Below are 24,761 nucleotides of genomic sequence, written 5' to 3'. Positions count from 1 at the left end.
ATGAATGAAAGTCTGAATGACAGAAAGAAAAAAGGATGAAGAAAGAAGCATGAAGAAAAAAAAATGTATATGGAGTTGCTGACATGAGTGCAATCTACAAAGCCGTTGAGGCTGATCCTCATGGGAGGATTATTGCACCAGGACCCTTAGCACTTTTAAAATGCCATTCAATGCCACGGGCTAGATGTAAACTGCAGATGACCATGTTGTGGTAGTTACCATGGATACCCAAGTGATGTGTGAGCTAACACATAGGCCCAACAGATTCCAAGAAGGCCAGAATCACCAGCGGCACCACCATCGATTGTCAGGTCACCCGGATTCAGCAAATACCAGAGTCCAAAATGATGCAGGTTTATACTGTTAATTTTCAGTTTATCGTTACAGTTGGTGTTATTCCATGTCGGAAGGGACGCAGCTACAGCCAGTGGGGTAACTAGAGACAGGCAGGCAGCTATGTGCAACAAAGGTAGGCGTGTTGTTTTCATATGCAGATCTGAAATATTGTTTTATATGCAAGAGGAGGAGTGATGGGGGTTCAGGCAAAAGCCAGGCTATGGATTGCATTGCTAAATGCTCCATCAGAGTGCAATGGTCGCCTGTCCTTTTTTTAAGTGATGATGTGGGTTTAGCCTGTGCTGTATGTATGTATGGGTGGCTGACTGCCACCCACCCAGAAAGTGTATGGGAGGCTGGTTGGCTGCCAGCCTTCCTTCCATTCCTATGAGTAATGTGAGTGCTCATGAAGGGGACATGGTTGGGTCCACCCCTTTCCCGGTTATCCCCTCTAGGCCTTTTGGCTTAGATCAAGTGTAAAAAAAGAAAGGATCTTGCGACAGATCGCATCCTGAGGCACGTTTTTTTTTTGTGTGAATACTTGCACTTGGGTGACTTGTGAGCACATACTGATACATACGTTCCCTATCTGGGGACCATAAATTAAATGGATTTTTGAGAAAGGGAGCTGATTTGGAAGCTTGCTTCTGTCGCCCTATGCATTGACCCGATGTGGCAGTATCTTTGGGTAGTGAACAGTGCACCACCCCATTCCAGTGTTAAACAAGAAAGATTCTCATTTAATCCTCCGTGGGTGAGAATTTGAGTTTGAGAATTGGAGACCAAAATGATGAGTTGCACTGACTGGTTTATGAACGTCTATTCATTTAGCGTTTTAATGACCATGTTTGCACACTGATTGGTGTAAAAAAATAAAATAAAACTAAATAATAATAATCTAGCACACCTGTGCAGGTTTGACATGACATGACAGGTAGCTGTCTTGTGGGTGGTGCTGAATCCTGTTAAATGACATGAGGGTCTCATGCCTATACACAAGGGTGTGTCATTGCTGTTGCTTGACCATGCATTGGTTTCTGTGGTCAGTGAATGATAAAAACAAAATTTACCATCCATTGATGGATGGGAAATCCGCCATGAGGCATTTGTTTTTAGAAACTGCTGCTCACAACCAATGTTGCAATGGAGTGTCTCCATCTGCTGGTGGTATTGGAAAGGCATTAGTGCTATGACAGGGTCTGAAGAAGAAGAAGAAGAAGACGGAAAAAAATATATATAAAAAGAAAAAGAGAGAGAGAGAGACTGACTTAGTGAGCGAGTGAGTGAGAGAGTGAGAGTGAGTGAGAGTGAATGAGTGAGTGAGTGATTGAGTGAGTGAGTGAGTGAGAACAAATGAGTTAAAGCAAGTGAGTGAGAGAGATCGAATGAATGAAAGTCTGAATGACAGAAAGAAAAAAGGATGAAGAAAGAAGCATGAAGAAAAAAAAATGTATATGGAGTTGCTGACATGAGTGCAATCTACAAAGCCGTTGAGGCTGATCCTCATGGGAGGATTATTGCACCAGGACCCTTAGCACTTTTAAAATGCCATTCAATGCCACGGGCTAGATGTAAACTGCAGATGACCATGTTGTGGTAGTTACCATGGATACCCAAGTGATGTGTGAGCTAACACATAGGCCCAACAGATTCCAAGAAGGCCAGAATCACCAGCGGCACCACCATCGATTGTCAGGTCACCCGGATTCAGCAAATACCAGAGTCCAAAATGATGCAGGTTTATACTGTTAATTTTCAGTTTATCGTTACAGTTGGTGTTATTCCATGTCGGAAGGGACGCAGCTACAGCCAGTGGGGTAACTAGAGACAGGCAGGCAGCTATGTGCAACAAAGGTAGGCGTGTTGTTTTCATATGCAGATCTGAAATATTGTCTTATATGCAAGAGGAGGAGTGATGGGGGTTCAGGCAAAAGCCAGGCTATGGATTGCATTGCTAAATGCTCCATCAGAGTGCAATGGTCGCCTGTCCTTTTTTTAAGTGATGATGTGGGTTTAGCCTGTGCTGTATGTATGTATGGGTGGCTGACTGCCACCCACCCAGAAAGTGTATGGGAGGCTGGTTGGCTGCCAGCCTTCCTTCCATTCCTATGAGTAATGTGAGTGCTCATGAAGGGGACATGGTTGGGTCCACCCCTTTCCCGGTTATCCCCTCTAGGCCTTTTGGCTTAGATCAAGTGTAAAAAAAGAAAGGATCTTGCGACAGATCGCATCCTGAGGCACGTTTTTTTTTGTGTGAATACTTGCACTTGGGTGACTTGTGAGCACATACTGATACATACGTTCCCTATCTGGGGACCATAAATTAAATGGATTTTTGAGAAAGGGAGCTGATTTGGAAGCTTGCTTCTTTCGCCCTATGCATTGACCCGATGTGGCAGTATCTTCGGGTAGTGAACAGTGCACCACCCCATTCCAGTGTTAAACAAGAAAGATTCTCATTTAATCCTCCGTGGGTGAGAATTTGAGTTTGAGAATTGGAGACCAAAATGATGAGTTGCACTGACTGGTTTATGAACGTCTATTCATTTAGCGTTTTAATGACCATGTTTGCACACTGATTGGTGTAAAAAAATAAAATAAAACTAAATAATAATAATCTAGCACACCTGTGCAGGTTTGACATGACATGACAGGTAGCTGTCTTGTGGGTGGTGCTGAATCCTGTTAAATGACATGAGGGTCTCATGCCTATACACAAGGGTGTGTCATTGCTGTTGCTTGACCATGCATTGGTTTCTGTGGTCAGTGAATGATAAAAACAAAATTTACCATCCATTGATGGATGGGAAATCCGCCATGAGGCATTTGTTTTTAGAAACTGCTGCTCACAACCAATGTTGCAATGGAGTGTCTCCATCTGCTGGTGGTATTGGAAAGGCATTAGTGCTATGACAGGGTCTGAAGAAGAAGAAGAAGAAGAAGAAGACGGAAAAAAATATATATAAAAAGAAAAAGAGAGAGAGAGAGAGAGACTGACTTAGTGAGCGAGTGAGTGAGAGAGTGAGAGTGAGTGAGAGTGAATGAGTGAGTGAGTGATTGAGTGAGTGAGTGAGTGAGAACAAATGAGTTAAAGCAAGTGAGTGAGAGAGATCGAATGAATGAAAGTCTGAATGACAGAAAGAAAAAAGGATGAAGAAAGAAGCATGAAGAAAAAAAAATGTATATGGAGTTGCTGACATGAGTGCAATCTACAAAGCCGTTGAGGCTGATCCTCATGGGAGGATTATTGCACCAGGACCCTTAGCACTTTTAAAATGCCATTCAATGCCACGGGCTAGATGTAAACTGCAGATGACCATGTTGTGGTAGTTACCATGGATACCCAAGTGATGTGTGAGCTAACACATAGGCCCAACAGATTCCAAGAAGGCCAGAATCACCAGCGGCACCACCATCAATTGTCAGGTCACCCGGATTCAGCAAATACCAGAGTCCAAAATGATGCAGGTTTATACTGTTAATTTTCAGTTTATCGTTACAGTTGGTGTTATTCCATGTCGGAAGGGACGCAGCTACAGCCAGTGGGGTAACTAGAGACAGGCAGGCAGCTATGTGCAACAAAGGTAGGCGTGTTGTTTTCATATGCAGATCTGAAATATTGTCTTATATGCAAGAGGAGGAGTGATGGGGGTTCAGGCAAAAGCCAGGCTATGGATTGCATTGCTAAATGCTCCATCAGAGTGCAATGGTCGCCTGTCCTTTTTTTAAGTGATGATGTGGGTTTAGCCTGTGCTGTATGTATGTATGGGTGGCTGACTGCCACCCACCCAGAAAGTGTATGGGAGGCTGGTTGGCTGCCAGCCTTCCTTCCATTCCTATGAGTAATGTGAGTGCTCATGAAGGGGACATGGTTGGGTCCACCCCTTTCCCGGTTATCCCCTCTAGGCCTTTTGGCTTAGATCAAGTGTAAAAAAAGAAAGGATCTTGCGACAGATCGCATCCTGAGGCACGTTTTTTTTTGTGTGAATACTTGCACTTGGGTGACTTGTGAGCACATACTGATACATACGTTCCCTATCTGGGGACCATAAATTAAATGGATTTTTGAGAAAGGGAGCTGATTTGGAAGCTTGCTTCTGTCGCCCTATGCATTGACCCGATGTGGCAGTATCTTCGGGTAGTGAACAGTGCACCACCCCATTCCAGTGTTAAACAAGAAAGATTCTCATTTAATCCTCCGTGGGTGAGAATTTGAGTTTGAGAATTGGAGACCAAAATGATGAGTTGCACTAACTGGTTTATGAACGTCTATTCATTTAGCGTTTTAATGACCATGTTTGCACACTGATTGGTGTAAAAAAATAAAATAAAACTAAATAATAATAATCTAGCACACCTGTGCAGGTTTGACATGACATGACAGGTAGCTGTCTTGTGGGTGGTGCTGAATCCTGTTAAATGACATGAGGGTCTCATGCCTATACACAAGGGTGTGTCATTGCTGTTGCTTGACCATGCATTGGTTTCTGTGGTCAGTGAATGATAAAAACAAAATTTACCATCCATTGATGGATGGGAAATCCGCCATGAGGCATTTGTTTTTAGAAACTGCTGCTCACAACCAATGTTGCAATGGAGTGTCTCCATCTGCTGGTGGTATTGGAAAGGCATTAGTGCTATGACAGGGTCTGAAGAAGAAGAAGAAGAAGAAGACGGAAAAAAATATATATAAAAAGAAAAAGAGAGAGAGAGAGAGAGAGACTGACTTAGTGAGCGAGTGAGTGAGAGAGTGAGAGTGAGTGAGAGTGAATGAGTGAGTGAGTGATTGAGTGAGTGAGTGAGTGAGAACAAATGAGTTAAAGCAAGTGAGTGAGAGAGATCGAATGAATGAAAGTCTGAATGACAGAAAGAAAAAAGGATGAAGAAAGAAGCATGAAGAAAAAAAAATGTATATGGAGTTGCTGACATGAGTGCAATCTACAAAGCCGTTGAGGCTGATCCTCATGGGAGGATTATTGCACCAGGACCCTTAGCACTTTTAAAATGCCATTCAATGCCACGGGCTAGATGTAAACTGCAGATGACCATGTTGTGGTAGTTACCATGGATACCCAAGTGATGTGTGAGCTAACACATAGGCCCAACAGATTCCAAGAAGGCCAGAATCACCAGCGGCACCACCATCGATTGTCAGGTCACCCGGATTCAGCAAATACCAGAGTCCAAAATGATGCAGGTTTATACTGTTAATTTTCAGTTTATCGTTACAGTTGGTGTTATTCCATGTCGGAAGGGACGCAGCTACAGCCAGTGGGGTAACTAGAGACAGGCAGGCAGCTATGTGCAACAAAGGTAGGCGTGTTGTTTTCATATGCAGATCTGAAATATTGTCTTATATGCAAGAGGAGGAGTGATGGGGGTTCAGGCAAAAGCCAGGCTATGGATTGCATTGCTAAATGCTCCATCAGAGTGCAATGGTCGCCTGTCCTTTTTTTAAGTGATGATGTGGGTTTAGCCTGTGCTGTATGTATGTATGGGTGGCTGACTGCCACCCACCCAGAAAGTGTATGGGAGGCTGGTTGGCTGCCAGCCTTCCTTCCATTCCTATGAGTAATGTGAGTGCTCATGAAGGGGACATGGTTGGGTCCACCCCTTTCCCGGTTATCCCCTCTAGGCCTTTTGGCTTAGATCAAGTGTAAAAAAAGAAAGGATCTTGCGACAGATCGCATCCTGAGGCACGTTTTTTTTTTGTGTGAATACTTGCACTTGGGTGACTTGTGAGCACATACTGATACATACGTTCCCTATCTGGGGACCATAAATTAAATGGATTTTTGAGAAAGGGAGCTGATTTGGAAGCTTGCTTCTGTCGCCCTATGCATTGACCCGATGTGGCAGTATCTTCGGGTAGTGAACAGTGCACCACCCCATTCCAGTGTTAAACAAGAAAGATTCTCATTTAATCCTCCGTGGGTGAGAATTTGAGTTTGAGAATTGGAGACCAAAATGATGAGTTGCACTAACTGGTTTATGAACGTCTATTCATTTAGCGTTTTAATGACCATGTTTGCACACTGACTGGTGTAAAAAAATAAAATAAAACTAAATAATAATAATCTAGCACACCTGTGCAGGTATGACATGACATGACAGGTAGCTGTCTTGTGGGTGGTGCTGAATCCTGTTAAATGACATGAGGGTCTCATGCCTATACACAAGGGTGTGTCATTGCTGTTGCTTGACCATGCATTGGTTTCTGTGGTCAGTGAATGATAAAAACAAAATTTACCATCCATTGATGGATGGGAAATCCGCCATGAGGCATTTGTTTTTAGAAACTGCTGCTCACAACCAATGTTGCAATGGAGTGTCTCCATCTGCTGGTGGTATTGGAAAGGCATTAGTGCTATGACAGGGTCTGAAGAAGAAGAAGAAGAAGAAGAAGACGGAAAAAAATATATATAAAAAGAAAAAGAGAGAGAGAGAGAGAGACTGACTTAGTGAGCGAGTGAGTGAGAGAGTGAGAGTGAGTGAGAGTGAATGAGTGAGTGAGTGATTGAGTGAGTGAGTGAGTGAGAACAAATGAGTTAAAGCAAGTGAGTGAGAGAGATCGAATGAATGAAAGTCTGAATGACAGAAAGAAAAAAGGATGAAGAAAGAAGCATGAAGAAAAAAAAATGTATATGGAGTTGCTGACATGAGTGCAATCTACAAAGCCGTTGAGGCTGATCCTCATGGGAGGATTATTGCACCAGGACCCTTAGCACTTTTAAAATGCCATTCAATGCCACGGGCTAGATGTAAACTGCAGATGACCATGTTGTGGTAGTTACCATGGATACCCAAGTGATGTGTGAGCTAACACATAGGCCCAACAGATTCCAAGAAGGCCAGAATCACCAGCGGCACCACCATCGATTGTCAGGTCACCCGGATTCAGCAAATACCAGAGTCCAAAATGATGCAGGTTTATACTGTTAATTTTCAGTTTATCGTTACAGTTGGTGTTATTCCATGTCGGAAGGGACGCAGCTACAGCCAGTGGGGTAACTAGAGACAGGCAGGCAGCTATGTGCAACAAAGGTAGGCGTGTTGTTTTCATATGCAGATCTGAAATATTGTCTTATATGCAAGAGGAGGAGTGATGGGGGTTCAGGCAAAAGCCAGGCTATGGATTGCATTGCTAAATGCTCCATCAGAGTGCAATGGTCGCCTGTCCTTTTTTTAAGTGATGATGTGGGTTTAGCCTGTGCTGTATGTATGTATGGGTGGCTGACTGCCACCCACCCAGAAAGTGTATGGGAGGCTGGTTGGCTGCCAGCCTTCCTTCCATTCCTATGAGTAATGTGAGTGCTCATGAAGGGGACATGGTTGGGTCCACCCCTTTCCCGGTTATCCCCTCTAGGCCTTTTGGCTTAGATCAAGTGTAAAAAAAGAAAGGATCTTGCGACAGATCGCATCCTGAGGCACGTTTTTTTTTGTGTGAATACTTGCACTTGGGTGACTTGTGAGCACATACTGATACATACGTTCCCTATCTGGGGACCATAAATTAAATGGATTTTTGAGAAAGGGAGCTGATTTGGAAGCTTGCTTCTGTCGCCCTATGCATTGACCCGATGTGGCAGTATCTTCGGGTAGTGAACAGTGCACCACCCCATTCCAGTGTTAAACAAGAAAGATTCTCATTTAATCCTCCGTGGGTGAGAATTTGAGTTTGAGAATTGGAGACCAAAATGATGAGTTGCACTGACTGGTTTATGAACGTCTATTCATTTAGCGTTTTAATGACCATGTTTGCACACTGATTGGTGTAAAAAAATAAAATAAAACTAAATAATAATAATCTAGCACACCTGTGCAGGTTTGACATGACATGACAGGTAGCTGTCTTGTGGGTGGTGCTGAATCCTGTTAAATGACATGAGGGTCTCATGCCTATACACAAGGGTGTGTCATTGCTGTTGCTTGACCATGCATTGGTTTCTGTGGTCAGTGAATGATAAAAACAAAATTTACCATCCATTGATGGATGGGAAATCCGCCATGAGGCATTTGTTTTTAGAAACTGCTGCTCACAACCAATGTTGCAATGGAGTGTCTCCATCTGCTGGTGGTATTGGAAAGGCATTAGTGCTATGACAGGGTCTGAAGAAGAAGAAGAAGAAGAAGACGGAAAAAAATATATATAAAAAGAAAAAGAGAGAGAGAGAGAGAGACTGACTTAGTGAGCGAGTGAGTGAGAGAGTGAGAGTGAGTGAGAGTGAATGAGTGAGTGAGTGATTGAGTGAGTGAGTGAGTGAGTGAGAACAAATGAGTTAAAGCAAGTGAGTGAGAGAGATCGAATGAATGAAAGTCTGAATGACAGAAAGAAAAAAGGATGAAGAAAGAAGCATGAAGAAAAAAAAATGTATATGGAGTTGCTGACATGAGTGCAATCTACAAAGCCGTTGAGGCTGATCCTCATGGGAGGATTATTGCACCAGGACCCTTAGCACTTTTAAAATGCCATTCAATGCCACGGGCTAGATGTAAACTGCAGATGACCATGTTGTGGTAGTTACCATGGATACCCAAGTGATGTGTGAGCTAACACATAGGCCCAACAGATTCCAAGAAGGCCAGAATCACCAGCGGCACCACCATCGATTGTCAGGTCACCCGGATTCAGCAAATACCAGAGTCCAAAATGATGCAGGTTTATACTGTTAATTTTCAGTTTATCGTTACAGTTGGTGTTATTCCATGTCGGAAGGGACGCAGCTACAGCCAGTGGGGTAACTAGAGACAGGCAGGCAGCTATGTGCAACAAAGGTAGGCGTGTTGTTTTCATATGCAGATCTGAAATATTGTCTTATATGCAAGAGGAGGAGTGATGGGGGTTCAGGCAAAAGCCAGGCTATGGATTGCATTGCTAAATGCTCCATCAGAGTGCAATGGTCGCCTGTCCTTTTTTTAAGTGATGATGTGGGTTTAGCCTGTGCTGTATGTATGTATGGGTGGCTGACTGCCACCCACCCAGAAAGTGTATGGGAGGCTGGTTGGCTGCCAGCCTTCCTTCCATTCCTATGAGTAATGTGAGTGCTCATGAAGGGGACATGGTTGGGTCCACCCCTTTCCCGGTTATCCCCTCTAGGCCTTTTGGCTTAGATCAAGTGTAAAAAAAGAAAGGATCTTGCGACAGATCGCATCCTGAGGCACGTTTTTTTTTTGTGTGAATACTTGCACTTGGGTGACTTGTGAGCACATACTGATACATACGTTCCCTATCTGGGGACCATAAATTAAATGGATTTTTGAGAAAGGGAGCTGATTTGGAAGCTTGCTTCTGTCGCCCTATGCATTGACCCGATGTGGCAGTATCTTCGGGTAGTGAACAGTGCACCACCCCATTCCAGTGTTAAACAAGAAAGATTCTCATTTAATCCTCCGTGGGTGAGAATTTGAGTTTGAGAATTGGAGACCAAAATGATGAGTTGCACTGACTGGTTTATGAACGTCTATTCATTTAGCGTTTTAATGACCATGTTTGCACACTGATTGGTGTAAAAAAATAAAATAAAACTAAATAATAATAATCTAGCACACCTGTGCAGGTTTGACATGACATGACAGGTAGCTGTCTTGTGGGTGGTGCTGAATCCTGTTAAATGACATGAGGGTCTCATGCCTATACACAAGGGTGTGTCATTGCTGTTGCTTGACCATGCATTGGTTTCTGTGGTCAGTGAATGATAAAAACAAAATTTACCATCCATTGATGGATGGGAAATCCGCCATGAGGCATTTGTTTTTAGAAACTGCTGCTCACAACCAATGTTGCAATGGAGTGTCTCCATCTGCTGGTGGTATTGGAAAGGCATTAGTGCTATGACAGGGTCTGAAGAAGAAGAAGAAGAAGAAGAAGAAGAAGAAGACGGAAAAAAATATATATAAAAAGAAAAAGAGAGAGAGAGAGACTGACTTAGTGAGCGAGTGAGTGAGAGAGTGAGAGTGAGTGAGAGTGAATGAGTGAGTGAGTGATTGAGTGAGTGAGTGAGTGAGTGAGAACAAATGAGTTAAAGCAAGTGAGTGAGAGAGATCGAATGAATGAAAGTCTGAATGACAGAAAGAAAAAAGGATGAAGAAAGAAGCATGAAGAAAAAAAAATGTATATGGAGTTGCTGACATGAGTGCAATCTACAAAGCCGTTGAGGCTGATCCTCATGGGAGGATTATTGCACCAGGACCCTTAGCACTTTTAAAATGCCATTCAATGCCACGGGCTAGATGTAAACTGCAGATGACCATGTTGTGGTAGTTACCATGGATACCCAAGTGATGTGTGAGCTAACACATAGGCCCAACAGATTCCAAGAAGGCCAGAATCACCAGCGGCACCACCATCGATTGTCAGGTCACCCGGATTCAGCAAATACCAGAGTCCAAAATGATGCAGGTTTATACTGTTAATTTTCAGTTTATCGTTACAGTTGGTGTTATTCCATGTCGGAAGGGACGCAGCTACAGCCAGTGGGGTAGCTAGAGACAGGCAGGCAGCTATGTGCAACAAAGGTAGGCGTGTTGTTTTCATATGCAGATCTGAAATATTGTCTTATATGCAAGAGGAGGAGTGATGGGGGTTCAGGCAAAAGCCAGGCTATGGATTGCATTGCTAAATGCTCCATCAGAGTGCAATGGTCGCCTGTCCTTTTTTTAAGTGATGATGTGGGTTTAGCCTGTGCTGTATGTATGTATGGGTGGCTGACTGCCACCCACCCAGAAAGTGTATGGGAGGCTGGTTGGCTGCCAGCCTTCCTTCCATTCCTATGAGTAATGTGAGTGCTCATGAAGGGGACATGGTTGGGTCCACCCCTTTCCCGGTTATCCCCTCTAGGCCTTTTGGCTTAGATCAAGTGTAAAAAAAGAAAGGATCTTGCGACAGATCTCATCCTGAGGCACGTTTTTTTTTTGTGTGAATACTTGCACTTGGGTGACTTGTGAGCACATACTGATACATACGTTCCCTATCTGGGGACCATAAATTAAATGGATTTTTGAGAAAGGGAGCTGATTTGGAAGCTTGCTTCTGTCGCCCTATGCATTGACCCGATGTGGCAGTATCTTTGGGTAGTGAACAGTGCACCACCCCATTCCAGTGTTAAACAAGAAAGATTCTCATTTAATCCTCCGTGGGTGAGAATTTGAGTTTGAGAATTGGAGACCAAAATGATGAGTTGCACTGACTGGTTTATGAACGTCTATTCATTTAGCGTTTTAATGACCATGTTTGCACACTGATTGGTGTAAAAAAATAAAATAAAACTAAATAATAATAATCTAGCACACCTGTGCAGGTTTGACATGACATGACAGGTAGCTGTCTTGTGGGTGGTGCTGAATCCTGTTAAATGACATGAGGGTCTCATGCCTATACACAAGGGTGTGTCATTGCTGTTGCTTGACCATGCATTGGTTTCTGTGGTCAGTGAATGATAAAAACAAAATTTACCATCCATTGATGGATGGGAAATCCGCCATGAGGCATTTGTTTTTAGAAACTGCTGCTCACAACCAATGTTGCAATGGAGTGTCTCCATCTGCTGGTGGTATTGGAAAGGCATTAGTGCTATGACAGGGTCTGAAGAAGAAGAAGAAGAAGACGGAAAAAAATATATATAAAAAGAAAAAGAGAGAGAGAGAGAGAGACTGACTTAGTGAGCGAGTGAGTGAGAGAGTGAGAGTGAGTGAGAGTGAATGAGTGAGTGAGTGATTGAGTGAGTGAGTGAGTGAGTGAGAACAAATGAGTTAAAGCAAGTGAGTGAGAGAGATCGAATGAATGAAAGTCTGAATGACAGAAAGAAAAAAGGATGAAGAAAGAAGCATGAAGAAAAAAAAATGTATATGGAGTTGCTGACATGAGTGCAATCTACAAAGCCGTTGAGGCTGATCCTCATGGGAGGATTATTGCACCAGGACCCTTAGCACTTTTAAAATGCCATTCAATGCCACGGGCTAGATGTAAACTGCAGATGACCATGTTGTGGTAGTTACCATGGATACCCAAGTGATGTGTGAGCTAACACATAGGCCCAACAGATTCCAAGAAGGCCAGAATCACCAGCGGCACCACCATCGATTGTCAGGTCACCCGGATTCAGCAAATACCAGAGTCCAAAATGATGCAGGTTTATACTGTTAATTTTCAGTTTATCGTTACAGTTGGTGTTATTCCATGTCGGAAGGGACGCAGCTACAGCCAGTGGGGTAACTAGAGACAGGCAGGCAGCTATGTGCAACAAAGGTAGGCGTGTTGTTTTTATATGCAGATCTGAAATATTGTCTTATATGCAAGAGGAGGAGTGATGGGGGTTCAGGCAAAAGCCAGGCTATGGATTGCATTGCTAAATGCTCCATCAGAGTGCAATGGTCGCCTGTCCTTTTTTTAAGTGATGATGTGGGTTTAGCCTGTGCTGTATGTATGGGTGGCTGACTGCCACCCACCCAGAAAGTGTATGGGAGGCTGGTTGGCTGCCAGCCTTCCTTCCATTCCTATGAGTAATGTGAGTGCTCATGAAGGGGACATGGTTGGGTCCACCCCTTTCCCGGTTATCCCCTCTAGGCCTTTTGGCTTAGATCAAGTGTAAAAAAAGAAAGGATCTTGCGACAGATCGCATCCTGAGGCACGTTTTTTTTTGTGTGAATACTTGCACTTGGGTGACTTGTGAGCACATACTGATACATACGTTCCCTATCTGGGGACCATAAATTAAATGGATTTTTGAGAAAGGGAGCTGATTTGGAAGCTTGCTTCTGTCGCCCTATGCATTGACCCGATGTGGCAGTATCTTCGGGTAGTGAACAGTGCACCACCCCATTCCAGTGTTAAACAAGAAAGATTCTCATTTAATCCTCCGTGGGTGAGAATTTGAGTTTGAGAATTGGAGACCAAAATGATGAGTTGCACTGACTGGTTTATGAACGTCTATTCATTTAGCGTTTTAATGACCATGTTTGCACACTGATTGGTGTAAAAAAAAAAAAATAAAACTAAATAATAATAATCTAGCACACCTGTGCAGGTTTGACATGACATGACAGGTAGCTGTCTTGTGGGTGGTGCTGAATCCTGTTAAATGACATGAGGGTCTCATGCCTATACACAAGGGTGTGTCATTGCTGTTGCTTGACCATGCATTGGTTTCTGTGGTCAGTGAATGATAAAAACAAAATTTACCATCCATTGATGGATGGGAAATCCGCCATGAGGCATTTGTTTTTAGAAACTGCTGCTCACAACCAATGTTGCAATGGAGTGTCTCCATCTGCTGGTGGTATTGGAAAGGCATTAGTGCTATGAAAGGGTCTGAAGAAGAAGAAGAAGAAGACGGAAAAAAATATATATAAAAAGAAAAAGAGAGAGAGAGAGAGAGACTGACTTAGTGAGCGAGTGAGTGAGAGAGTGAGAGTGAGTGAGAGTGAATGAGTGAGTGATTGAGTGAGTGAGTGAGTGAGTGAGTGAGAACAAATGAGTTAAAGCAAGTGAGTGAGAGAGATCGAATGAATGAAAGTCTGAATGACAGAAAGAAAAAAGGATGAAGAAAGAAGCATGAAGAAAAAAAAATGTATATGGAGTTGCTGACATGAGTGCAATCTACAAAGCCGTTGAGGCTGATCCTCATGGGAGGATTATTGCACCAGGACCCTTAGCACTTTTAAAATGCCATTCAATGCCACGGGCTAGATGTAAACTGCAGATGACCATGTTGTGGTAGTTACCATGGATACCCAAGTGATGTGTGAGCTAACACATAGGCCCAACAGATTCCAAGAAGGCCAGAATCACCAGCGGCACCACCATCGATTGTCAGGTCACCCGGATTCAGCAAATACCAGAGTCCAAAATGATGCAGGTTTATACTGTTAATTTTCAGTTTATCGTTACAGTTGGTGTTATTCCATGTCGGAAGGGACGCAGCTACAGCCAGTGGGGTAACTAGAGACAGGCAGGCAGCTATGTGCAACAAAGGTAGGCGTGTTGTTTTCATATGCAGATCTGAAATATTGTCTTATATGCAAGAGGAGGAGTGATGGGGGTTCAGGCAAAAGCCAGGCTATGGATTGCATTGCTAAATGCTCCATCAGAGTGCAATGGTCGCCTGTCCTTTTTTTAAGTGATGATGTGGGTTTAGCCTGTGCTGTATGTATGTATGGGTGGCTGACTGCCACCCACCCAGAAAGTGTATGGGAGGCTGGTTGGCTGCCAGCCTTCCTTCCATTCCTATGAGTAATGTGAGTGCTCATGAAGGGGACATGATTGGGTCCACCCCTTTCCCGGTTATCCCCTCTAGGCCTTTTGGCTTAGATCAAGTGTAAAAAAAGAAAGGATCTTGCGACAGATTGCATCCTGAGGCACGTTTTTTTTTTGTGTGAATACTTGCACTTGGGTGACTTGTGAGCACATACTGATACATACGTTCCCTATCTGGGGACCATAAATTAAATGGATTTTTGAGAAAGGGAGCTGATTTGGAAGCTTGCTTCTGTCGCCCTATGCATTGACCCGATGTGGCAGTATCTTCGGGTAGTGAACAGTGCACCACCCCATTCCAGTGTTAAACAAGAAAGATTCTCATTTAATCCTCCGTGGGTGAGAATTTGAGTTTGAGAATTGGAGACCAAAATGATGAGTTGCACTGACTGGTTTATGAACGTCTATTCATTTAGCGTTTTAATGACCATGTTTGCACACTGATTGGTGTAAAAAAATAAAATAAAACTAAATAATAATAATCTAGCACACCTGTGCAGGTTTGACATGACATGACAGGTAGCTGTCTTGTGGGTGGTGCTGAATCCTGTTAAATGACATGAGGGTCTCATGCCTATACACAAGGGTGTGTCATTGCTGTTGCTTGACCATGCATTGGTTTCTGTGGTCAGTGAATGATAAAAACAAAATTTACCATCCATTGATGGATGGGAAATCCGCCATGAGGCATTTGTTTTTAGAAACTGCTGCTCACAACCAATGTTGCAATGGAGTGTCTCCATCTGCTGGTGGTATTGGAAAGGCATTAGTGCTATGACAGGGTCTGAAGAAGAAGAAGAAGAAGAAGAAGAAGAAGACGGAAAAAAATATATATAAAAAGAAAAAGAGAGAGAGAGAGAGAGACTGACTTAGTGAGCGAGTGAGTGAGAGAGTGAGAGTGAGTGAGAGTGAATGAGTGAGTGAGTGAGTGAGAACAAATGAGTTAAAGCAAGTGAGTGAGAGAGATCGAATGAATGAAAGTCTGAATGACAGAAAGAAAAAAGGATGAAGAAAGAAGCATGAAGAAAAAAAAATGTATGTGGAGTTGCTGACATGAGTGCAATCTACAAAGCCGTTGAGGCTGATCCTCATGGGAGGATTATTGCACCAGGACCCTTAGCACTTTTAAAATGCCATTCAATGCCACGGGCTAGATGTAAACTGCAGATGACCATGTTGTGGTAGTTACCATGGATACCCAAGTGATGTGTGAGCTAACACATAGGCCCAACAGATTCCAAGAAGGCCAGAATTACCAGCGGCACCACCATCGATTGTCAGGTCACCCGGATTCAGCAAATACCAGAGTCCAAAATGATGCAGGTTTATACTGTTAATTTTCAGTTTATCGTTACAGTTGGTGTTATTCCATGTCGGAAGGGACGCAGCTACAGCCAGTGGGGTAACTAGAGACAGGCAGGCAGCTATGTGCAACAAAGGTAGGCGTGTTGTTTTCATATGCAGATCTGAAATATTGTCTTATATGCAAGAGGAGGAGTGATGGGGGTTCAGGCAAAAGCCAGGCTATGGATTGCATTGCTAAATGCTCCATCAGAGTGCAATGGTCGCCTGTCCTTTTTTTAAGTGATGATGTGGGTTTAGCCTGTGCTGTATGTATGTATGGGTGGCTGACTGCCACCCACCCAGAAAGTGTATGGGAGGCTGGTTGGCTGCCAGCCTTCCTTCCATTCCTATGAGTAATGTGAGTGCTCATGAAGGGGACATGATTGGGTCCACCCCTTTCCCGGTTATCCCCTCTAGGCCTTTTGGCTTAGATCAAGTGTAAAAAAAGAAAGGATCTTGCGACAGATTGCATCCTGAGGCACGTTTTTTTTTTGTGTGAATACTTGCACTTGGGTGACTTGTGAGCACATACTGATACATACGTTCCCTATCTGGGGACCATAAATTAAATGGATTTTTGAGAAAGGGAGCTGATTTGGAAGCTTGCTTCTGTCGCCCTATGCATTGACCCGATGTGGCAGTATCTTCGGGTAGTGAACAGTGCACCACCCCATTCCAGTGTTAAACAAGAAAGATTCTCATTTAATCCTCCGTGGGTGAGAATTTGAGTTTGAGAATTGGAGACCAAAATGATGAGTTGCACTGACTGGTTTATGAACGTCTATTCATTTAGCGTTTTAATGACCATGTTTGCACACTGATTGGTGTAAAAAAATAAAATAAAACTAAATAATAATAATCTAGCACACCTGTGCAGGTTTGACATGACATGACAGGTAGCTGTCTTGTGGGTGGTGCTGAATCCTGTTAAATGACATGAGGGTCTCATGCCTATACACAAGGGTGTGTCATTGCTGTTGCTTGACCATGCATTGGTTTCTGTGGTCAGTGAATGATAAAAACAAAATTTACCATCCATTGATGGATGGGAAATCCGCCATGAGGCATTTGTTTTTAGAAACTGCTGCTCACAACCAATGTTGCAATGGAGTGTCTCCATCTGCTGGTGGTATTGGAAAGGCATTAGTGCTATGACAGGGTCTGAAGAAGAAGAAGAAGAAGAAGAAGAAGAAGACGGAAAAAAATATATATAAAAAGAAAAAGAGAGAGAGAGAGACTGACTTAGTGAGCGAGTGAGTGAGAGAGTGAGAGTGAGTGAGAGTGAATGAGTGATTGAGTGAGTGAGTGAGTGAGTGAGAACAAATGAGTTAAAGCAAGTGAGTGAGAGAGATCGAATGAATGAAAGTCTGAATGACAGAAAGAAAAAAGGATGAAGAAAGAAGCATGAAGAAAAAAAAATGTATATGGAGTTGCTGACATGAGTGCAATCTACAAAGCCGTTGAGGCTGATCCTCATGGGAGGATTATTGCACCAGGACCCTTAGCACTTTTAAAATGCCATTCAATGCCACGGGCTAGATGTAAACTGCAGATGACCATGTTGTGGTAGTTACCATGGATACCCAAGTGATGTGTGAGCTAACACATAGGCCCAACAGATTCCAAGAAGGCCAGAATCACCAGCGGCACCACCATCGATTGTCAGGTCACCCGGATTCAGCAAATACCAGAGTCCAAAATGATGCAGGTTTATACTGTTAATTTTCAGTTTATCGTTACAGTTGGTGTTATTCCATGTCGGAAGGGACGCAGCTACAGCCAGTGGGGTAACTAGAGACAGGCAGGCAGCTATGTGCAACAAAGGTAGGCGTGTTGTTTTCATATGCAGATCTGAAATATTGTCTTATATGCAAGAGGAGGAGTGATGGGGGTTCAGGCAAAAGCCAGGCTATGGATTGCATTGCTAAATGCTCCATCAGAGTGCAATGGTCGCCTGTCCTTTTTTTAAGTGATGATGTGGGTTTAGCCTGTGCTGTATGTATGTATGGGTGGCTGACTGCCACCCACCCAGAAAGTGTATGGGAGGCTGGTTGGCTGCCAGCCTTCCTTCCATTCCTATGAGTAATGTGAGTGCTCATGAAGGGGACATGGTTGGGTCCACCCCTTTCCCGGTTATCCCCTCTAGGCCTTTTGGCTTAGATCAAGTGTAAAAAAAGAAAGGATCTTGCGACAGATCTCATCCTGAGGCACGTTTTTTTTTTGTGTGAATACTTGCACTTGGGTGACTTGTGAGCACATACTGATACATACGTTCCCTATCTGGGGACCATAAATTAAATGGATTTTTGAGAAAGGGAGCTGATTTGGAAGCTTGCTTCTGTCGCCCTATGCATTGACCCGATGTGGCAGTATCTTTGGGTAGTGAACAGTGCACCACCCCATTCCAGTGTTAAACAAGAAAGATTCTCATTTAATCCTCCGTGGGTGAGAATTTGAGTTTGAGAATTGGAGACCAAAATGATGAGTTGCACTGACTGGTTTATGAACGTCTATTCATTTAGCGTTTTAATGACCATGTTTGCACACTGATTGGTGTAAAAAAATAAAATAAAACTAAATAATAATAATCTAGCACACCTGTGCAGGTTTGACATGACATGACAGGTAGCTGTCTTGTGGGTGGTGCTGAATCCTGTTAAATGACATGAGGGTCTCATGCCTATACACAAGGGTGTGTCATTGCTGTTGCTTGACCATGCATTGGTTTCTGTGGTCAGTGAATGATAAAAACAAAATTTACCATCCATTGATGGATGGGAAATCCGCCATGAGGCATTTGTTTTTAGAAACTGCTGCTCACAACCAATGTTGCAATGGAGTGTCTCCATCTGCTGGTGGTATTGGAAAGGCATTAGTGCTATGACAGGGTCTGAAGAAGAAGAAGAAGAAGAAGAAGAAGAAGAAGAAGACGGAAAAAAATATATATAGAAAGAAAAAGAGAGAGAGAGAGAGAGACTGACTTAGTGAGCGAGTGAGTGAGAGAGTGAGAGTGAGTGAGAGTGAATGAGTGAGTGAGTGATTGAGTGAGTGAGTGAGTGAGTGAGAACAAATGAGTTAAAGCAAGTGAGTGAGAGAGATCGAATAAATGAAAGTCTGAATGACAGAAAGAAAAAAGGATGAAGAAAGAAGCATGAAGAAAAAAAATGTATATGGAGTTGCTGACATGAGTGCAATCTACAAAGCCGTTGAGGCTGATCCTCATGGGAGGATTATTGCACCAGGACCCTTAGCACTTTTAAAATGCCATTCAATGCCACGGGCTAGATGTAAACTGCAGATGACCATGTTGTGGTAGTTACCATGGATACCCAAGTGATGTGTGAGCTAACACATAGGCCCAACAGATTCCAAGAAGGCCAGAATCACCAGCGGCACCACCATCGATTGTCAGGTCACCCGGATTCAGCAAATACCAGAGTCCAAAATGATGCAGGTTTATACTGTTAATTTTCAGTTTATCGTTACAGTTGGTGTTATTCCATGTCGGAAGGGACGCAGCTACAGCCAGTGGGGTAACTAGAGACAGGCAGGCAGCTATGTGCAACAAAGGTAGGCGTGTTGTTTTCATATGCAGATCTGAAATATTGTCTTATATGCAAGAGGAGGAGTGATGGGGGTTCAGGCAAAAGCCAGGCTATGGATTGCATTGCTAAATGCTCCATCAGAGTGCAATGGTCGCCTGTCCTTTTTTTAAGTGATGATGTGGGTTTAGCCTGTGCTGTATGTATGTATGGGTGGCTGACTGCCACCCACCCAGAAAGTGTATGGGAGGCTGGTTGGCTGCCAGCCTTCCTTCCATTCCTATGAGTAATGTGAGTGCTCATGAAGGGGACATGGTTGGGTCCACCCCTTTCCCGGTTATCCCCTCTAGGCCTTTTGGCTTAGATCAAGTGTAAAAAAAGAAAGGATCTTGCGACAGATCGCATCCTGAGGCACGTTTTTTTTTGTGTGAATACTTGCACTTGGGTGACTTGTGAGCACATACTGATACATACGTTCCCTATCTGGGGACCATAAATTAAATGGATTTTTGAGAAAGGGAGCTGATTTGGAAGCCTGCTTCTGTCACCCTATGCATTGACCCGATGTGGCAGTATCTTCGGGTAGTGAACAGTGCACCACCCCATTCCAGTGTTAAACAAGAAAGATTCTCATTTAATCCTCCGTGGGTGAGAATTTGAGTTTGAGAATTGGAGACCAAAATGATGAGTTGCACTGACTGGTTTATGAACGTCTATTCATTTAGCGTTTTAATGACCATGTTTGCACACTGATTGGTGTAAAAAAATAAAATAAAACTAAATAATAATAATCTAGCACACCTGTGCAGGTTTGACATGACATGACAGGTAGCTGTCTTGTGGGTGGTGCTGAATCCTGTTAAATGACATGAGGGTCTCATGCCTATACACAAGGGTGTGTCATTGCTGTTGCTTGACCATGCATTGGTTTCTGTGGTCAGTGAATGATAAAAACAAAATTTACCATCCATTGATGGATGGGAAATCCGCCATGAGGCATTTGTTTTTAGAAACTGCTGCTCACAACCAATGTTGCAATGGAGTGTCTCCATCTGCTGGTGGTATTGGAAAGGCATTAGTGCTATGACAGGGTCTGAAGAAGAAGAAGAAGAAGACGGAAAAAAATATATATAAAAAGAAAAAGAGAGAGAGAGAGAGAGACTGACTTAGTGAGCGAGTGAGTGAGAGAGTGAGAGAGAGTGAATGAGTGAGTGAGTGATTGAGTGAGTGAGTGAGTGAGTGAGAACAAATGAGTTAAAGCAAGTGAGTGAGAGAGATCGAATGAATGAAAGTCTGAATGACAGAAAGAAAAAAGGATGAAGAAAGAAGCATGAAGAAAAAAAAATGTATATGGAGTTGCTGACATGAGTGCAATCTACAAAGCCGTTGAGGCTGATCCTCATGGGAGGATTATTGCACCAGGACCCTTAGCACTTTTAAAATGCCATTCAATGCCACGGGCTAGATGTAAACTGCAGATGACCATGTTGTGGTAGTTACCATGGATACCCAAGTGATGTGTGAGCTAACACATAGGCCCAACAGATTCCAAGAAGGCCAGAATCACCAGCGGCACCACCATCGATTGTCAGGTCACCCGGATTCAGCAAATACCAGAGTCCAAAATGATGCAGGTTTATACTGTTAATTTTCAGTTTATCGTTACAGTTGGTGTTATTCCATGTCGGAAGGGACGCAGCTACAGCCAGTGGGGTAACTAGAGACAGGCAGGCAGCTATGTGCAACAAAGGTAGGCGTGTTGTTTTCATATGCAGATCTGAAATATTGTCTTATATGCAAGAGGAGGAGTGATGGGGGTTCAGGCAAAAGCCAGGCTATGGATTGCATTGCTAAATGCTCCATCAGAGTGCAATGGTCGCCTGTCCTTTTTTTAAGTGATGATGTGGGTTTAGCCTGTGCTGTATGTATGTATGGGTGGCTGACTGCCACCCACCCAGAAAGTGTATGGGAGGCTGGTTGGCTGCCAGCCTTCCTTCCATTCCTATGAGTAATGTGAGTGCTCATGAAGGGGACATGGTTGGGTCCACCCCTTTCCCGGTTATCCCCTCTAGGCCTTTTGGCTTAGATCAAGTGTAAAAAAAGAAAGGATCTTGCGACAGATCGCATCCTGAGGCACGTTTTTTTTTTGTGTGAATACTTGCACTTGGGTGACTTGTGAGCACATACTGATACATACGTTCCCTATCTGGGGACCATAAATTAAATGGATTTTTGAGAAAGGGAGCTGATTTGGAACTTGCTTCTGTCGCCCTATGCATTGACCCGATGTGGCAGTATCTTCGGGTAGTGAACAGTGCACCACCCCATTCCAGTGTTAAACAAGAAAGATTCTCATTTAATCCTCCGTGGGTGAGAATTTGAGTTTGAGAATTGGAGACCAAAATGATGAGTTGCACTGACTGGTTTATGAACGTCTATTCATTTAGCGTTTTAATGACCATGTTTGCACACTGATTGGTGTAAAAAAATAAAATAAAACTAAATAATAATAATCTAGCACACCTGTGCAGGTTTGACATGACATGACAGGTAGCTGTCTTGTGGGTGGTGCTGAATCCTGTTAAATGACATGAGGGTCTCATGCCTATACACAAGGGTGTGTCATTGCTGTTGCTTGACCATGCATTGGTTTCTGTGGTCAGTGAATGATAAAAACAAAATTTACCATCCATTGATGGATGGGAAATCCGCCATGAGGCATTTGTTTTTAGAAACTGCTGCTCACAACCAATGTTGCAATGGAGTGTCTCCATCTGCTGGTGGTATTGGAAAGGCATTAGTGCTATGACAGGGTCTGAAGAAGAAGAAGAGGAAGAAGAAGACGGAAAAAAATATATATAAAAAGAAAAAGAGAGAGAGAGAGAGAGAGACTGACTTAGTGAGCGAGTGAGTGAGAGAGTGAGAGTGAGTGAGAGTGAATGAGTGAGTGAGTGATTGAGTGAGTGAGTGAGTGAGTGAGTGAGAACAAATGAGTTAAAGCAAGTGAGTGAGAGAGATCGAATGAATGAAAGTCTGAATGACAGAAAGAAAAAAGGATGAAGAAAGAAGCATGAAGAAAAAAAAATGTATATGGAGTTGCTGACATGAGTGCAATCTACAAAGCCGTTGAGGCTGATCCTCATGGGAGGATTATTGCACCAGGACCCTTAGCACTTTTAAAATGCCATTCAATGCCACGGGCTAGATGTAAACTGCAGATGACCATGTTGTGGTAGTTACCATGGATACCCAAGTGATGTGTGAGCTAACACATAGGCCCAACAGATTCCAAGAAGGCCAGAATCACCAGCGGCACCACCATCGATTGTCAGGTCACCCGGATTCAGCAAATACCAGAGTCCAAAATGATGCAGGTTTATACTGTTAATTTTCAGTTTATCGTTACAGTTGGTGTTATTCCATGTCGGAACGGACGCAGCTACAGCCAGTGGGGTAACTAGAGACAGGCAGGCAGCTATGTGCAACAAAGGTAGGCGTGTTGTTTTCATATGCAGATCTGAAAAATTGTCTTATATGCAAGAGGAGGAGTGATGGGGGTTCAGGCAAAAGCCAGGCTATGGATTGCATTGCTAAATGCTCCATCAGAGTGCAATGGTCGCCTGTCCTTTTTTTAAGTGATGATGTGGGTTTAGCCTGTGCTGTATGTATGTATGGGTGGCTGACTGCCACCCACCCAGAAAGTGTATGGGAGGCTGGTTGGCTGCCAGCCTTCCTTCCATTCCTATGAGTAATGTGAGTGCTCATGAAGGGGACATGGTTGGGTCCACCCCTTTCCCGGTTATCCCCTCTAGGCCTTTTGGCTTAGATCAAGTGTAAAAAAAGAAAGGATCTTGCGACAGATCGCATTCTGAGGCACGTTTTTTTTTGTGTGAATACTTGCACTTGGGTGACTTGTGAGCACATACTGATACATACGTTCCCTATCTGGGGACCATAAATTAAATGGATTTTTGAGAAAGGGAGCTGATTTGGAAGCTTGCTTCTGTCGCCCTATGCATTGACCCGATGTGGCAGTATCTTCGGGTAGTGAACAGTGCACCACCCCATTCCAGTGTTAAACAAGAAAGATTCTCATTTAATCCTCCGTGGGTGAGAATTTGAGTTTGAGAATTGGAGACCAAAATGATGAGTTGCACTGACTGGTTTATGAACGTCTATTCATTTAGCGTTTTAATGACCATGTTTGCACACTGATTGGTGTAAAAAAATAAAATAAAACTAAATAATAATAATCTAGCACACCTGTGCAGGTTTGACATGACATGACAGGTAGCTGTCTTGTGGGTGGTGCTGAATCCTGTTAAATGACATGAGGGTCTCATGCCTATACACAAGGGTGTGTCATTGCTGTTGCTTGACCATGCATTGGTTTCTGTGGTCAGTGAATGATAAAAACAAAATTTACCATCCATTGATGGATGGGAAATCCGCCATGAGGCATTTGTTTTTAGAAACTGCTGCTCACAACCAATGTTGCAATGGAGTGTCTCCATCTGCTGGTGGTATTGGAAAGGCATTAGTGCTATGACAGGGTCTGAAGAAGAAGAAGAAGAAGAAGAAGACGGAAAAAAATATATATAAAAAGAAAAAGAGAGAGAGAGAGAGAGACTGACTTAGTGAGCGAGTGAGTGAGAGAGTGAGAGTGAGTGAGAGTGAATGAGTGAGTGAGTGATTGAGTGAGTGAGTGAGTGAGAACAAATGAGTTAAAGCAAGTGAGTGAGAGAGATCGAATGAATGAAAGTCTGAATGACAGAAAGAAAAAAGGATGAAGAAAGAAGCATGAAGAAAAAAAAATGTATATGGAGTTGCTGACATGAGTGCAATCTACAAAGCCGTTGAGGCTGATCCTCATGGGAGGATTATTGCACCAGGACCCTTAGCACTTTTAAAATGCCATTCAATGCCACGGGCTAGATGTAAACTGCAGATGACCATGTTGTGGTAGTTACCATGGATACCCAAGTGATGTGTGAGCTAACACATAGGCCCAACAGATTCCAAGAAGGCCAGAATCACCAGCGGCACCACCATCGATTGTCAGGTCACCCGGATTCAGCAAATACCAGAGTCCAAAATGATGCAGGTTTATACTGTTAATTTTCAGTTTATCGTTACAGTTGGTGTTATTCCATGTCGGAAGGGACGCAGCTACAGCCAGTGGGGTAACTAGAGACAGGCAGGCAGCTATGTGCAACAAAGGTAGGCGTGTTGTTTTCATATGCAGATCTGAAATATTGTCTTATATGCAAGAGGAGGAGTGATGGGGG

At 43.4% G+C, this 24,761-nt stretch overlaps 14 pseudogenes; all 14 read left to right on the top strand.

Annotated features, from left to right (window-relative positions):
- The first annotated feature begins 780 nt into the window (after positions 1-780).
- Positions 781-1,045, top strand: LOC130341747 (U2 spliceosomal RNA; annotated as a pseudogene).
- Positions 1,046-2,501: 1,456 nt separating this feature from the next.
- Positions 2,502-2,765, top strand: LOC130337749 (U2 spliceosomal RNA; annotated as a pseudogene).
- A 1,466-nt stretch (positions 2,766-4,231) lies between these two features.
- Positions 4,232-4,495, top strand: LOC130339594 (U2 spliceosomal RNA; annotated as a pseudogene).
- Positions 4,496-5,960: 1,465 nt separating this feature from the next.
- LOC130340436 (U2 spliceosomal RNA) lies at positions 5,961-6,225 on the top strand (annotated as a pseudogene).
- A 1,466-nt stretch (positions 6,226-7,691) lies between these two features.
- LOC130339583 (U2 spliceosomal RNA) lies at positions 7,692-7,955 on the top strand (annotated as a pseudogene).
- Positions 7,956-9,422: 1,467 nt separating this feature from the next.
- Positions 9,423-9,687, top strand: LOC130340425 (U2 spliceosomal RNA; annotated as a pseudogene).
- A 1,475-nt stretch (positions 9,688-11,162) lies between these two features.
- LOC130341823 (U2 spliceosomal RNA) lies at positions 11,163-11,427 on the top strand (annotated as a pseudogene).
- A 1,460-nt stretch (positions 11,428-12,887) lies between these two features.
- LOC130339572 (U2 spliceosomal RNA) lies at positions 12,888-13,151 on the top strand (annotated as a pseudogene).
- Positions 13,152-14,616: 1,465 nt separating this feature from the next.
- Positions 14,617-14,881, top strand: LOC130340069 (U2 spliceosomal RNA; annotated as a pseudogene).
- Positions 14,882-16,337: 1,456 nt separating this feature from the next.
- On the top strand, positions 16,338-16,602 carry LOC130340058 (U2 spliceosomal RNA; annotated as a pseudogene).
- Positions 16,603-18,066: 1,464 nt separating this feature from the next.
- Positions 18,067-18,331, top strand: LOC130341812 (U2 spliceosomal RNA; annotated as a pseudogene).
- Positions 18,332-19,812: 1,481 nt separating this feature from the next.
- On the top strand, positions 19,813-20,076 carry LOC130342142 (U2 spliceosomal RNA; annotated as a pseudogene).
- Positions 20,077-21,534: 1,458 nt separating this feature from the next.
- On the top strand, positions 21,535-21,798 carry LOC130342415 (U2 spliceosomal RNA; annotated as a pseudogene).
- A 1,476-nt stretch (positions 21,799-23,274) lies between these two features.
- On the top strand, positions 23,275-23,538 carry LOC130339937 (U2 spliceosomal RNA; annotated as a pseudogene).
- The last annotated feature ends 1,223 nt before the right edge of the window (positions 23,539-24,761 follow it).

This window comes from Hyla sarda, chromosome 1 (assembly GCF_029499605.1).
Source record: "Hyla sarda isolate aHylSar1 chromosome 1, aHylSar1.hap1, whole genome shotgun sequence".
NCBI classification, from domain to species: Eukaryota; Metazoa; Chordata; class Amphibia; order Anura; family Hylidae; genus Hyla; species Hyla sarda.
The sequence above is the reverse complement of the archived record's forward strand: the minus strand, read 5'-3'. Positions and strand labels throughout refer to the sequence as shown.